This window comes from Apium graveolens, chromosome 9 (genome assembly GCF_009905375.1).
Source record: "Apium graveolens cultivar Ventura chromosome 9, ASM990537v1, whole genome shotgun sequence".
In the NCBI taxonomy this organism is placed as follows: domain Eukaryota; kingdom Viridiplantae; phylum Streptophyta; class Magnoliopsida; order Apiales; family Apiaceae; genus Apium; species Apium graveolens.
The window spans coordinates 27,487,275-27,493,496 of NC_133655.1; the positions used below are offsets into that span (position 1 = coordinate 27,487,275).

Consider the following 6,222-nt stretch of genomic DNA (forward strand, 5'->3'; position numbering starts at 1 on the left):
GTACGAGCCGATAGAACTTTAGACAGATTTGTCTTATGTAGAAAGTCCAATAGAGATTCTAGAAGAAAGAGAGAAAGTCTTAAGAAATAAAGTTGTAAAGTTAGTAAGAGTGTTGTGGAGAAACCCAAGGGTTGAAGAATCAACCTTGGAGCTAGAAAGTGTTATGCGACAAAAGTACCTTCATTTGTTTTCTTAGGAGATTTCGAGGACAGAATCCTTTTAAGGGGGGATGATGTAATATCTGGGATATATCGTGTAATTATTTTTATCAATAAATAATTATTATATAATTATTATGTGGATTTTTAGTGAATTATTTTTAGTTAAGTGGTATCTGTGTTTGGATATTTAAATTTGATAACATTTGAGTATTTTAATTTTTATATGTCCAAAATAAAGTGTAGATAATTGTGATATTTTTCTATTAATTTTTATGTTATATGATTTTATAAATGATTTATGGATTTAATAAATTATTTTTTCTGAGTATTTATAAGTTATTTTGTATAATCGGGAACCAACCTACTTCAACCGTTTTCACGTTTTTACAACCCGGAAGTCTCTGGAAAACGCCTTTCAAACCTAATTGCAATATTCCGAGCATTTTCCATATTTTGACTTTTTCGATCCGGAGTCCGGTTTTCCCTGAGCGGGTCCCAGTGCAAAATTTTCGATACAATGTTCGTTTCGGTAAACCGATAAAACCGTACTTTCGAGAAACGAGATATTTTGATTAAACTATTATATTATCTTCTCGTAATTCGTGTAATCAAAGCGCTGAGACCAAGTCTGTATTTACAAAATGTGTAGTTTTGGATAATTATCCTAAAACCGGTACCAATTTGGATATTTATATATCCGATATGATTCAACGGGGAACCATTATTACGTAAATATAAATAGCCTTTAACGTATTTAATGTTGTACAGATAATCATTTGCAAACAGTAAAATATATAATTTTCAGAGAAAATCAATATATTCATACTAGTTCTTCAGAATAAAACCCAAATTTCAAGGCGTTATCGATATTCGATTTTGGAGTTCGAGTAACCAAATCGAAGGTCTTAGAGAGTACTATCAGATTCAAGAACCTATTTCACTGCAGAATTAACCGGTATTTTTCTATAATTTTATTTATTTTTAAATTATTTTGGATTAAATTATAAATTTTTGATTTTTTTTTGATGTTGTTTGTATGATTTGATGCTTGCATGTTGTAGATAACTTGATTCTGATCATTTTGGTATGTCATAATAGTCATTTGGAGTTCAATAACATGTTCAAAATTGAGTTTAATCTACGAATTATGAAATTAGGGTTTATAACTCGTATGAATGTTTTAGATTGAAATTAGGATTTTTTTTGATCTAGGGGTTATTAGATTGATTTGTTGGTATGGATGTGTAGAGCTTGAAAAGAGTAATCGATTGGTGGGGGTCTCGTCTACAGGCGATACTGGAATCGAGCTGGCCGGAGAAAAGAAGAACTCGTTGTCCGACGAGTTTTCTTCGAGTTATTCCGGTCAACTCAGGGGTTATTTGTTAAAGTAACTACATGGTTGAATTCCTGGTTATTTGTAGATCAAATCTGGAGGAGATTGTGGCCGGAGGATTCCGGGATCGAAATCTCCGGTGAACCCCGTCGTTTTTCCGGTGAGGGTTTGTAAAATTGTAGTTAGGCCCTGTACTTTTGAAAACGATGAAATTTAGTCCCCGAGGTTTCCAAAAATTGCAAAAATGGAATTCATGTTTTAAAAATTCATAACAATCATATTTTCTATTTATTTTAATTTCAAAAATTCGTTTTTAATTATTAAAAATTCCAAAAATCATTTTTTTAATTTCAAAAATTATTTTTAATCCAAAAATAAATTTGAATTATTCAATTAATTATTTTATTTAATAAGTAATTAGTTGATTGATCGATTAATTCAAATATTAATTGATTAATTGATTTATTTAATTATTAATTAATTTTAATTGATTCTTTAATTAGATTTAATTATTTATTTTGATTTAAAAATTTCAAAAATAGTTTCGAGTTTTAAAATATTATTTTAAATTATTTTCAAGACTCGATAATTATTATAAAATGATTTTAAAGTCAGATTCGGATATCCAAACCCTGTTAATTGTTTATAAATGATTTAACGACCCATTTTAATTCCGAAAAATGTTTAAAAATATTGTATTAAATATCTGAAAAATTATTTAAATCCCGAATTTTCTTTGAAAAAATATTTTTATTAAATATCTTACGTGTTATGTGCTATATGTGATCCGCTTGATGTACGACATACGACTTACCATCTTGATATATTATATTTTTCTTAAATTTTTCTTTAAATTTTTAGACTATAAAAACTACATAAACAAGTATATATAAATATATTTTTTAAATCATTAAATCGTTATTTTATACATATATAAAAGAGAAGACAAGGGCGGTGAGGTGACGCATCTCATATAATTTCAATTTATTTTTGCAATTTTCTCAAAAATATATATTATTAAATAAAAAAAATATTACATTGATTATTGACTAATAATAATATAATTTTACGATATCAGATTTATGAATAATGAGAGAGTGACTTATTGGAATAAACATGTTAACGCGAAAATGACTTTTTAAACTTTTTGATTTATTATATTTATTTATTATCCATGATTTCATGATGACTAAGATCAGATAAGAAATAAAAAAAAAACGCCGCTGCAAATCTCGGCTTGGTAAACTAGTTAAAGAATGATAAAGGATCCAAATCTTTTAATAGGTTGTTTAGTTCAAACATTTCTATTATAATTTTGTTCATTTCAAACTCATTCCTAATATTTGGTTCAAAAATTTGTTCGTCTAAATCCATACCTCAAATTTACTAGATATCTTATCATATATAATTAATGTATCAAAATATTAATTATTTCAAGATCTAAATTAATTAAAATTAATTACTTAAAAATATTTTAATTTAATCATATTTATATACTACTCCGCCAAATATATAATATCAAGAATAATATCTCACACACGTTATCTTTATCTTAACCTTTCTATTATAACCTAGTGACACCCAGCCAACCAAACATCCCTAAGAGATTTACTAGAACACTGTTGCAAGTCTTCTAAAATTTAGATAAGCACCGTATATAACCGGTGGGAGTGCTCTAGAACCGGTCTATTGTTGACGTGCGTGTTGTCAAGCATGAATCAGGATCTCGTTTTACATGATAACTGCTCATTTAGTGTTCTAAATTCACTTCTTCTCTTTTATGCTATGATTTACTTGTTCGTATATAATGGCATTAGGGGTCATGAAAGAATTAACCTGTCTGATTCAAACTTTCTACAAATTATTTTAGTTAGAATTCAAATCACATTTTTCTGTGATGAATTTGACCAATTAAATGAAGAAAATGTAAGAAACTTACTCCAGTGAACTCATGACCAACTATATAAGTAATTTATAGTAACATATAATTGTATTAAGGAAATTAAATAAATTTTAGATTGTATATCATGAATAGTAGCTATTAGTTATATTACTATATTAAACATTATATATAATCTTTTCTATAGCCTATTTGGAACTAAATTTGGAGAAACAGTTAGACCACTGAATTATTGCATTATATTAAATAATCTATTTGTATGCATCATCATTTCATTGCTAAATGTTAATTGTTAGTTAATTGTTATCATTATCATATATTAAAAAATTATGGAAGGGTTCAAGTAGCTATCCCTAGAAAATCATGTGCAAGGAAAACAGATCTATCAAGTAAAGAAGCACAAAAATGTGTTGCATTATTGCATACAATAATGTATTACAAACTAATTATGTATTATATTAAGATTTAGCTGGAACGTAAGACGATTGAAGTAGAGAAATGAAATATGTATGCATGCCACTTGTAAGAAAATGCCATTTTCCATTTCTCTGCAGCGGTTAATTACCCACCATCCTTCCCTCTAATTTGCATATTAGTACTACATAACTGCCACCAACCTTTCTCTAATTAGCTTATCTAGTCTCATACTACTAATGCCCTGCAGTTACGAATCCCCTTTAAGAAAATATAACAGATCATCAAATCAAATCATAATAACAAATATTATGATCATTGATCCATTCCAGTACACATATAAAAAGCTACAGCTACCCATATCCATTAGGATTGTATCAATGATACTAGCAAATGGCCTCACCCTGTACTCTGTTTGCATCAAAATTTTAGCCTGTGTAATCAGTTCTGAAAACATTCTCAGTCTTTAGTCTGAACATACACACAAGTTTTCAAGGCAATCGAAACCTCTAAGCTTCTACTTTTAGGTATATTGATTAATCTCTCTTTAGACTCTACTCACCTCTTTGGTCACACAGGTCATCCAAAGAGTTTATAATAATACAAAACTATTGGCATATATGCCGCAATAAGTGATATAACACGAGGCTCGCAAGTTGTGCTTTGAAAGTGTGACCATGGTGGATGAAATAGTAACCTGTGTGATGCTACTGATTACTGGAATTGCTATCTTGGTGATTATTCATGTCTGGATAGTTGAACGAGCTTTCAGGGAACAAAATGGCGTTGGCAGCAGTTTTGCTTTGCAAAGAAGAATCATGTCAATAGATGAGATAAACAAGCTGCCATGTTTCGATTATAAAGTGGAGGTGGACGAGGAAAGCCAGAGCTATTTGGACTGTGCCGTGTGCTTGGAGATATTCAAGGATGGTGACAAGTGCAGATTACTACCAAACTGCAAACATACCTTTCATACTCAATGTATAGACTCGTGGTTATCTAAGACGGCCTCTTGTCCCATGTGTCGCACAACCCTGGAGATCAGCGTGTGCAGTCTTTGCGAAGCTGGAGCTGAAATGAGAGGTAGAGAATGAAGAAGATTCAAGTTACAACTTGGATTGGTCTTTGCAAGATATGATTACCCTAGCTTTAAATCTTTATTTATATAAAATCGGCACACAAGACTTCAAGAGTTCTGTGTTTGCTTCTTCTCCTCTTTCCTACTCTTCAAACTGTACATTTCAAGATCCACTGCTAACCAGTCAGAAAAATATTAATAAGTTGACCAAGGTGGCAACTGGTAAGTCCACTATATATTAGTTTTGTAATTATTTTTCAAATGAACTCATGTAGTAGTTGTCTATACAAATAAAATAATAGTACTTGAAATCAAATCTTTATGTATTGTACAATGAGCTCTAAAGCCTCTAATATTCTACAATCATTATCAATAATGAGCATGATTGCATGTGCTGTTTACCTAGTAAGTAATCTCATGGAGCCTAGGGTAGGAATGTAGCCATTCAGAATAATCTGTGAAACAAAATACTTGTCAACAAATTCAATCAAATCAGCTATAGAATAAAATTAAATAACATACTGATTACAGTATATTGTGCTTTTCTTCAAGGACATGTAATTTGGTTTACTGTCAGCTGTGTGTTCATAGTATAAAAGTATAACAAGATAGGTAATCTACAATCAAGTTTAGCATATACCTTCTCCAGTCCCCTGGGACAGGGTTAATAGTATACACGTTTAACAAAACAAGTTAAATCTGCAACGGGAAGGTTAGCATATCCCTTTCCCCAGTAGCTTGGGAACCCCGTCAACGAGTACTCATTGAGACAAGTATCATCGATCTTTGCAGAATTGGGCATATCTGGCTGATGGTCATCATCAGTCAATCTAGGGACTTCAGCATGGAATTGAATCAAAAGATGATATCTTCTGTAAAACATATTATTGTTTGTTTTTTTTACGATTTCCCTACATATAAAACACCCCATTGCATACAAAAAGATAGCAATATATGTGTCTCAACTCTCAACAGATTAATTTGCATGTCCTGACCAAAACAAACCAAACATACATGTCCTGACCAGAAGCAAAGCAGGATGGGAATAGGAAGGCAACAAAACATGAAGAAACTGCAAACCAAATAGTATATATTCTTCCCAGTTGAGATTATAAAATGACATTAAAGTCCAAGAGTGTGCTAGGTCCGTGAGATTTAGAGTTCCTTCAAATCTGTGATATTCAGAAGTCAAATATCCAATCCTTACTGTGGATTGCCGTCCCTGCTTGATCAATACTTTCTAAAATCATCTCCTTTTTTTAGTACAAAAACAAACATCTATTTAAATCCCAAGAATTCATCTTCTGCTCTTGACAGGACTGGCAAAACACTTGTG

The 6,222-nt window shown here is 30.7% G+C and overlaps 1 long non-coding RNA gene across 1 annotated transcript; it reads right to left on the bottom strand.

Annotated features, from left to right (window-relative positions):
• Positions 1-4,201: 4,201 nt before the first annotated feature.
• LOC141684687 (uncharacterized) lies at positions 4,202-5,282 on the bottom strand. The gene is made up of 2 exons (XR_012560659.1): positions 4,776-5,282; positions 4,202-4,609 (listed from the first exon to the last, which is right to left on the bottom strand). It is a non-coding gene; the product is annotated as an uncharacterized LOC141684687 (long non-coding RNA).
• Positions 5,283-6,222: the final 940 nt, after the last annotated feature.